Source organism: Procambarus clarkii, chromosome 85 (genome assembly GCF_040958095.1).
Source record: "Procambarus clarkii isolate CNS0578487 chromosome 85, FALCON_Pclarkii_2.0, whole genome shotgun sequence".
NCBI lineage: Eukaryota > Metazoa > Arthropoda > Malacostraca > Decapoda > Cambaridae > Procambarus > Procambarus clarkii.
The window spans coordinates 21114747-21125078 of NC_091234.1; the positions used below are offsets into that span (position 1 = coordinate 21114747).

General features: G+C 44.5%; 1 long non-coding RNA gene across 5 annotated transcripts; it reads right to left on the reverse strand.

Moving 5' to 3' along the window:
- Positions 1–4202: 4202 nt before the first annotated feature.
- On the reverse strand, positions 4203–6624 carry LOC123746702 (uncharacterized). Of its 5 annotated transcripts, none has more exons than XR_011225537.1 (3): positions 6586–6624; positions 5315–5679; positions 4203–4770 (listed from the first exon to the last, which is right to left on the reverse strand). It is a non-coding gene; the product is annotated as an uncharacterized lncRNA (long non-coding RNA). The 5 variants fall into 5 exon arrangements; XR_011225536.1 differs by lacking the exon at positions 6586–6624 and adding an exon at positions 6439–6579; XR_011225534.1 differs by lacking the exon at positions 6586–6624 and adding an exon at positions 5935–6412.
- Positions 6625–10332: the final 3708 nt, after the last annotated feature.

The following is a 10332-nucleotide window of genomic DNA, read 5'->3' on the forward strand; positions in this document are numbered from 1 at the left end:
CCTCTCTCAACCATTTTAAGATAAAAACTAAGTGCTGCCTAATAAACTCCATGTAACCTTCCTTACCCTTTATATGTCAACCCACGTGTTATTTTCAAATATGATTGACCATCTTTAACTGTTGATATCTGCCATTTATAAGCTTAACTAAATGAACATTACATATTTCTTTAAAATTACTTCTGTGTTCCAGCCATCATTTAATTATTCCATTTTTTCCAATTTATGCTTTTGGTCTCAATTAGTATAAGTTTGTCTGGGTTATTTCTGTTCTTCCTAACACACCTTGCCCGAAACACTGTGCTTATTTGTTGCTTCAGGCATTTTATGTACTAGATTTATCTAGAAGTCTTGGCAGGTCCTCCTTAAGGTATCCATCTTATATGGACCGGGGCCGTGGCTGAGTGAACAGCGCTTGGGACTTGTAATTTTAAGGACCGGGGATCGATCCCCGGCCATGGTGGAAATAAATGGGCAGAGTTTTGTTCACTCTGTGACCTAGCAGTAAATAGGTACCTGTACCTGGGAGTTAACCATCTGTTATGGGCTGCTTCCTGGGAGGGGGGGAATTGATTGATTGACAGTTACGAGGCAGGTCGAAAGAGCAGAGCTCAACCCCCACAAGGACAACTTTGTGAATACCTGTGTCATCATCATCCTCCCCTCTGTCTTTTGGTCCATGTCCTGTCCTCATGATCACAGCTAATATCTATACCTGAGATTCCTTTTCAACTGTAACACTTGACAATATTGCAACCAATGTCCAGCTTCTGATCAAAAGTGTAATCCCATTCACTCTCTAAGAACCAATGCTTGTTACTCAACCCTGGTCACTTCTGTGTACATTTTCAGCATCACTTTCTCCTTGTAATGGTTCTCCTAGCTCCATTCCTTTCAATCCCAGGTGCAACCTGTTTTCGGTATACCATAGTACTTATGTCACATAATGCTCAGTTCCTATGCTGCTAATGTTCATAGTTTTCCTGTGGTAGATTGAACTGGCTCGACTTGTCTCCAGTTCCTAGCTCAAGATTTCCGCATCCTCGCCCTTGTCTTCAACCCCTTGCTTGCCTGCTCTAGGGCCTTGAAACGCTGAGCACAGAGAACAGGACGGAGACCTTGTGGGACTGAGCACAGAGGACAGGACGGAGACCTTGTGGGACTGAGCACAGATAACAGGACGGAGACCTTGTGGGACTGAGCACAGAGGACAGGATAGAGACCTTGTGGGACTGAGCACAGAGGACAGGACGGAGACCTTGTGGGACTGAGCACAGAGGACAGGACGGTGACCTTGTGGGACTGAGCACAGTGGACAGGACGGTGACCTTGTGGGACTGAGCACAGAGGACAGGATAGAGACCTTGTGGGACTGAGCACAGAGGACAGGACGGAGACCTTGTGGGACTGAGCACAGAGGACAGGATAGAGACCTTGTGGGACTGAGCACAGAGGACAGGATAGAGACCTTGTGGGACTGAGCACAGAGGACAGGATAGAGACCTTGTGGGACTGAGCACAGTGGACAGGACGGAGACCTTGTGGGACTGAGCACAGAGGACAGGACGGAGACCTTGTGGGACTGAGCACAGAGGACAGGACGGTGACCTTGTGGGACTGAGCACAGTGGACAGGACGGAGATCTTGTGGGACTGAGCACAGAGGACAGGACGGAGACCTTGTGGGACTGAGCACAGAGGACAGGACGGAGACCTTGTGGGACTGAGCACAGTGACCTTGTGGGACTGAGCACAGAGGACAGGACGGAGACCTTGTGGGACTGAGCACAGAGGACAGGACGGAGACCTTGTGGGACTGAGCATCGATTTAACGGCTGCTACCTACCTTACGTAAATTCCGGGGATCAATGACCCTACGGCCCGGTCTCTGTCCAGGTCTCCTGATTAGTCGTCTGATCCTTAAACTTCGATTAGTCGATTCAATGTTGAAATAGCGTCGATTTACCGTTGCAGTAGCGTCGTTTTACCGTTGCAGTAGCGTCGTTTTACCGTTGCAATAGCGTCGATTTAACGTTGCAATAGCGTCGATTTAACGTTGCAGTAGCGTCGTTTTACCGTTGCAATAGCGTCGTTTTACCGTTGCAATAGCGTTGATTTAACGTTGCAATAGCGTCGATTTAATGTCTGCTACCTACGTTACGTAGCTTCCGTGGATCAATGGCACCCGCGGCCCGGTCTCCGTGGATCAATGGCACCCGCGGCCCGGTCTCCGTGGATCAATGGCACCCGCGGCCCGGTCTCCGTGGATCAATGGCACCCGCGGCCCGGTCTCCGTGGATCAATGGCACCCGCGGCCCGGTCTCCGTGGATCAATGGCACCCGCGGCCCGGTCTCCGTGGATCAATGGCACCCGCGGCCCGGTCTCCGTGGATCAATGGCACCCGCGGCCCGGTCTCCGTGGATCAATGGCACCCGCGGCCCGGTCTCCGTGGATCAATGGCACCCGCGGCCCGGTCTCCGTGGATCAATGACCCCCACGGCCCGGTCTCCATCCAGGCCTCTCGGTTGGTCGTCTGTCCATAAACTTTCAAAATTCATGGATCAGACGACCAACTGGGAGACCGGGCCCCGGGTGCCATTGATCCACGGAGACCGGGCCCCGGGTGCCATTGATCCACGGAGACCGGGCCCCGGGTGCCATTGATCCACGGAGACCGGGCCCCGGGTGCCATTGATCCACGGAGACCGGGCCCCGGGTGCCATTGATCCACGGAGACCGGGCCGCGGGTGCCATTGATCCACGGAGACCGGGCCGCGGGTGCCATTGATCCACGGAAGCTATGTAAGGTCGGTAGCAGACGTTAAATCGACGTTATTGCAACGTTAAATTTACGGAATCGACGGTATTGCAACGATAAATCGACGGTATTACAACGGTAAATCGACGCTATTGAAACGTTAAAGCGACGCAATTGCCACCATAAATCGATTGTACTGTAATATTGATCAATTTCAAATAGTCGATTTTACGTTGCAGTATCGTCGATTCAACGTTAATACCTTTGCTCTAACGTTGAATAAACCTTTGAAATTGCCTTCGTTTCATCCTTTCAATATTTTAGATTTAACGTAGAAATATCGTCGATTAAACATTGCAAAAGAGTCGATATAACGTTGAAATAGTGTTGATTTGACGTCTATTTAACCATGTCCATCGATGCAATAGCGTCGAGTATGTCTGATATCCAGCGGCCAGCGATATCTTCTAGGTATCCCAATATATCTTATTTTATATATAATGCAAAATATAATCTTTTACCTTGCCCGTCAAGCTCGGTCTACAATTATCCAAAGAAGAAACCAAATCTCTGCAGGTTGTATGAAATACAGTTTCAATCACTATGCCAAAGCATTTTATTTTATCTTTCAAGTGGTGCTGTAACATACAAACCACAAAGACAAGGTGATTAAACAATACGGGACAAACATCAGTCTTTTAATGTATATAACTGCCTTTGAGGATTTAGATATTTGTATATAACCGGGCTAATTAAATAATGCAATTATGTCAACGCTATACAACGAATTAAATGATTGTATTAATTTATAATTTAAATCATATCCCAGTACAATACCTTGCATAGAAAAACTCAAAATTCAAACACTTCTGCATACATCCAACTTGGGCGCATGCAAACAAAATTTATTGCAGGCAATGTTATTTCACTGGGTATTAGTATAGAAAATGGAATAGTGTAATTTAAATGTGACCTCTGGAAACCCACTATTAAATACCAGCCAATCTTAGAATAGACAAATCATGAAAATGGCTTTTTCTAAGTGACCCGCGTATGTTAGATATTGACAGGTGCTTGGCTTTTATTTAACTATGAGAGTAACAAGCCAAATTTGTTTTATTCTTTACTAACCAAAACGAAGTGAAAATAACATGTATAGTCTGAAATATGTCTGAAACTAGTATGAACATTTATAGCAATAAATCTTATGGTAGTATAAATATACAAACTTCGGAATGAGAAAACGGCCTTCAGAAATTATTAGATCTATTTCCACTAACCGTAACTTTGGCATCTAGCCTTAATACTTCGCGATGAGGACTTAAAAGTATAAAGTATCCTACTCAATCCCTGATCCATGTAGATTGTCTATTGTAGATATGCTACCATTACTGGCATGACCTGACAATTGTCATGCTGGCAAATGAAAGCCTAGGCACAAGAAAATGATTGACCCCTTTTATTTGAACAAAATGTTTGGAACATTGACAACTAAAGAAAACTCTGCAAGATAATTTGGCAGGATTTAATCTTCACTGTCACGTCCCGGTCTGAATATTTGGCCGTTTGTGTTTATTACCAAGATACAGCCTGGGATCATGTCTCATCTTCGCTCTTACTTCTGGCCCAGTGTAGGATTGTATACCACTTAGGGAGACCGCCTTAGCCATTTCCTCGCCTCTCAAAGGCACCGTTTCACTGCAACAGTGTGGCACAGTGACAATATCCAGCTGCAGCAGTCTGTGGCACAGTGACAATATCCAGCTGCAGCAACAGCCACGTGCAAGAACCAAGTGTGGAGCAGCAGCAGCACGTCCACCTCTCACCAAGCAGCAGACGCCACTGTTGTGCCTCTTGTCTCTGCCTTTTATATTTGTCTTAATTACCGGAGACGGTTGGCAACCTTCCCTGTGTTCATCTTCAGAGGTGACTGGAGAGGTCCAACATGATCTGTCGCAATGTTATAATTCTGCCAAACTCCAGTAACGCTGCAAACACATCATGCAGCTGACCTGTAAGTACAGAAATATATTAATTATGCGTCGAGCAAAACTGTAAACCATTGTACACACAAAGAGCTGCTTGTCCATATGAACTGGTGCAGCCCAACAACGACAAAAATTATGTTTTAGAGAAATTGGCCATTTAGTACATCTTAGTCCAGCAGGATGACCATATTTAAAGTTTAATGCACATGTATTTCAATAATTTATAAGTTAAACTAATAAAGTAAACTCACTTCTAGCGATAACGCTCTTTATCAAGTGTTCCTTATCCTTGTCTTCTATACTAACTAGCTGGAAGCCTCTGCCAAGAGAAGCAGTAACAGTTTGCTATCCCAGCTGTAGGCATTAGTATTCACTCGCCACGAGAAATGGTTTCTTACCAGCCCTAGTTTAATTCATCTAAAACTATTCTAAATTTACTAAAAGGTGACAATAATAGTTTCATTCTTTGTCTCTTCAACACAAGACCATGTTGAGGACAACCCTGCAGGTTGGGTACTCTAAGCACATTACTCTGATTAAAGTAACCAAATAAAAAACTTTTACTTACCATGTTACCAGGTGTTCCACAGGATGGAGTGTAGAGTTTGCTGTAGTCTTTAAGGCTGAGCCAAGCTGGGGCTGAGGGACCAAAGAACACCGCGGTACCTTAAATGTAGGAAGGAGTTGGAGGGACAAGGGTGCCGCTTGAAGATTGAACTGAAGTTATATGGAACTGGAAACTAGTTTCAAAATGGTTACTCTTGGGACAACTGTCTAGTCATTTTACCTGAAGGAGGACTTCTGGTACGGAGAGAAGAGACAACTAGTGCAGACAACTGGTTCTGCTCCTGAGTGAAGGAACACCAGTAAACCGTCTGGTGTGATGTAGTGGTCCCAGACTACACCCACACCAGTATTTAAACCATCAACATTCTGAAATTAGGAAAGTAATACCAATTTAAGACGGAGTGCATTTAGACTTGCCCCAGCGGCAAGAACATGGTTAATACGGCAAAGGTAAAAATTATATATTTAAGATTTACCATATTTTGTAATTAATGCTACACCTTTGTAGTAACCGTTTGACTTAAGTCATTTCACCTTTTAACACTAGTAAAAGCTTACGAACTGTCTACACTTTACAGAATATGTGACAACATTGTCCTTAAAAGAATCTGGACTACTTGCACGGCTTAAATGTTCATTAGTCAAGTTGAGGCAACACACTGTGGGGGGGAAGTGTCTGGAGACTAGCATATGAATGTTACTCAAGACGCGCTGGTCAACCTTCTGCATAACTCCCCTCCCCCCCTCCCCCCGGGACGCCGATAGTTGCACCATTAGGCACCGGTAGTTAACTATCGTTCAGTTGCAATGGTCAGGACGAATTTTTCGTTAAACCCTTACATAACTATTTACATAACTACACAAATTATGAACGATAGTCTACTGAAATACTACAAGGCAATTTTACAATATATACGATAATAATTCATATAATTAGTGTTTATGAACAAAATTAACACCAGGGATGGACATCCTAAAAAATTATGATACCCTAGTTCAGTGTAACAATTCTAGTTACAGATTACAAGAATTACATTACTAGGCTGCTAAATTTTAGTCATTACAATATTTCAAATTTAGTTTTTAATTTGTGGTTTCGAACTAGTATCCCTATTGTACACTTACAGAAATGTAATATATATAACCCAGTTTTTAAAGATCGCGGCGAGAGGTTAAGGGGGGGCAGCCTGTGGCATGATACAAGTGAGGTGGAGGAGCCTCACAGGACAGTTTGGGTCAGCTATAGTGACAGTTATGACCACTTAACCCAACCTTAACATTAGTCACGGCAAGTGTAGAATAGTGGCAGTTTCCTTATGACGGGTGGGAGACGCAACAATGGGGGGGGGGGTGACGCAACAATGGGGGGGGGGGTGACGCAACAAGGGAAGGGGGAGACGCAACAAGGGAAGGGGGAGACGCAACAAGGGAAGGGGGAGACGCAACAAGGGAAGGGGGAGGGGGTGACGCAACAAGGGGAGGGGGAGGGGGTGACGCAACAAGGGGAGGGGGAGGGGGTGACGCAACAAGGGGAGGGGGAGGGGGTGACGCAACAAGGGGAGGGGGAGGGGGTGACGCAACAAGGGGAGGGGGAGGGGGTGACGCAACAAGGGGAGGGGGAGGGGGTGACGCAACAAGGGGAGGGGGAGGGGGTGACGCAACAAGGGAAGGGGGAGGGGGTGACGCAACAAGGGAAGGGGGAGGATCCCACATACAACTCACCTCAAGAGACGAGTCTGGAACTGTGCACCAAAAGTGAGGTAAAACACACTGAAGTGCATTATGTCTCATCGTCACTTATATAACCAGCAGCCAACCACACTCGGCCGCTGATTGGTTGACATTCACCCTAAAACTCACCTCATTGGTTAACATTTTGCGAGTCTCAAGTGTCAATTAACAATGGCCAACAGCCACTCCTTCACTTCCCCAAACACGAATAAGTTCCTAATGAACCAATAAAATCTATTTCACAAACCAAATACAACAGTCTATTGTAAATGTTGCAACAGAACAACAGGAACAACAGAACAACAGAACAACAGGAACAACAGGAACAACAGAACAACATTTGTAATATAATCTACAGTGAAGTAATAATGGTCTGTCAGTCAAGAACTGTTAATGGCCGCTCAACAACTACAATATATGTAATAACATCTACATGGCCGCTACAATATATGTAATAACACCTACATGGCCGCTACAATACATGTAATAACATCTACATGGCCGCTACAATATATGTAATAACACCTACATGGCCGCTACAATATATGTAATAACACCTACATGGCCGCTACAATATATGTAATAACATCTACATGGCCGCTACAATACATGTAATAACACCTACATGGCCGCTACAATATATGTAATAACACCTACATGGCCGCTACAATATATGTAATAACAGCTACATGGCCGCTACAATATATGTAATAACATCTACATGGCCGCTACAATATATGTAATAACACCTACATGGCCGCTACAATATATGTAATAACAGCTACATGGCCGCTACAATATATGTAATAACATCTACATGGCCGCTACAATATATGTAATAACACCTACATGGCCGCTACAATATATGTAATAACATCTACATGGCCGCTACAATATATGTAATAACACCTACATGGCCGCTACAATATACAATATATGTAATAACAGCTACATGGCCGCTTAACAACTACAATATACATGTAATAACAGACCAACAAACCAACAAACCAAAGTTCCTGACACAACATTGGATGATGCCAAATATTTGCTTTCAATTGACTTAAGATATTGCTCGTTAATGACAAATTAAGTGACTTTAACTTATTGAAGTGTGAACATTTATGCTTTATAATAACTATTAACGTCCAGGATGACATTGTTCAGAATATTCCAATCAAATGTTTATTCCCGTAAAAATACAGACATACGAGATGAGTTACAAACATATTATCGGATTTCTAGATAGAGCTTGTACATACTAAAGCCACTAATACGCGTAGCGTTTCCAGCAAGGTGTGGGACACTTACACTAAACTTAATACTAAATGAGATCAAAACATAAATTGAGTTGAAAAACGGAAAAAAATGGTGGAAATCATGAGAGGTTTTCACTTGAGAGGATGTGTGTCCAGCGACTTAATATCTAACATATTCAATGATTTGAGTAAGGGTACCGAGTGCTGTCTGGGGCCAGAGTTTGTTATTGTTCTAATAGCAGCTTTGTGTTGAGTAATTAGAGGACGTAAATGATTTTGGGTAATAGAACCCCAAGCACAAATACCATAGTTGAGATAAGGATAGATGAGAGAGTAATAGAGAGTCACCAGGGCAGGGCGAGGTACATAATATCTGATCTTAGAAAGAATGCCAACAGTTATAAAGCCTTTTTTTGATATATTTAAAATGTGTCTCTGGAAATTTAACTTATTATCGATGAGGACACCAATGAATTTACCATCTACTTTGTTACTAATTTAAATATTATTTATTCTTGGATTAATTTGATCCGATTTATTACCAAACAAAATATAGAAAGTTTTGTCAATATAAAGGGCGAGTTTGTTAGGAGTTAGCCAAAGATGGACTTATTACCACCCACATCTATGTGGTAGTGGACCCCATACCAATCCTGTGGATGGCAGTGGACCCCCAAACCCATTCTATGAGCGGTTGTAAGCCCCACACATATCCTACAGGTGGTAGTGGACCCCTTACCCCATCCTGTAGGTGGTAGTGGACTCCATACCCACCCTATGGGCGGTAATGGACCCCATACCCATCCTGTGGGTGGTAGTGGACCCCATACCCATCCTGTAGGTGATAGTGGACTCTATACCCATCCTGTAGGTGGTAGTGGACTCTATACCCACCCCAACAGGTGGTAGTGGATCCCATACCTATCCTTTTGGGTGGTAGTGGACACTATCTATCCAGTTTGCAGTAGTATGCCCCAGATTTTCCAACGTCTCATTGTTTTCTGTTGACGTTCCAACAATTCATTCTCTTTATGGCCTTAAAGGACGAACTATTATATATAATGTTTAGCGAAAGCATCATTATCATATGTAATAATTTAGTGTTTATTATAATTTACTGGCATCAAAACGTCTCCTAAGTGATAACCTTTATCAGGAAGCACTGTAGAATAGTGGGTTAAATATTTTCTGGGAATATTGCGGCTCTCAGGCTGCTCAAAGGCAGTCAGCGATGGTAATCAATTCCCTCATTACAAGCAAATGATTTAGCTAAATTTGGAGCACTGTGCTCAGTTCCACGAGGTCTCCGTCCTGTCCTGTGCTCAGTCCCACGAGGTCTCCGTCCTGTCCTCTGTGCTCAGTCCCACAAGGTCTCCGTCCTGTCCACTGTGCTCAGTTCCACGAGGTCTCCGTCCTGTCCTCTGTACTCAGTCCCACAAGGTCTCCGTCTTGTCCTCTGTGCTCAGTCCCACAAGGTCTCCGTCCTGTCCTCTGTGCTCAGTCTCACAAGGTCTCCGTCCTGTCCTCTGTGCTCAGTCCCACAAGGTCTCCGTCCTGTCCTCTGTGCTCAGTCCCACAAGGTCTCCGTCCTGTCCTTTGTGCTCAGTCCCACAAGGTCTCCATCCTGTCCTGTGCTCAGTCCCACAAGGTCTCCGTCCTGTCCTCTGTGCTCAGTCCCACAAGGTTTCCGTCCTGTCCTCTGTGCTCAGTCCCACAAGGTCTCCGTCCTGTCCTCTGTGCTCAGTCCCACAAGGTTTCCGTCCTGTCCTCTGTGCTCAGTCCCACAAGGTTTCCGTCCTGCCCTCTGTGCTCAGTCCCACAAGGTTTCCGTCCTGTCCTGTGCTCAGTCCCACAAGGTTTCCATCCTGTCCTCTGTGCTCAGTCCCACAAGGTCGAATTACTGACCATTCCCAGGATGCACTTACTGTATAATAAATTTATTGCTTTGGCAATTAATATTTTTTTCACATTCAAGTACCAATCGACTCTAGGGTGGGGTGCAGAGTACATGTAGGGTACAGGGTGCACATGG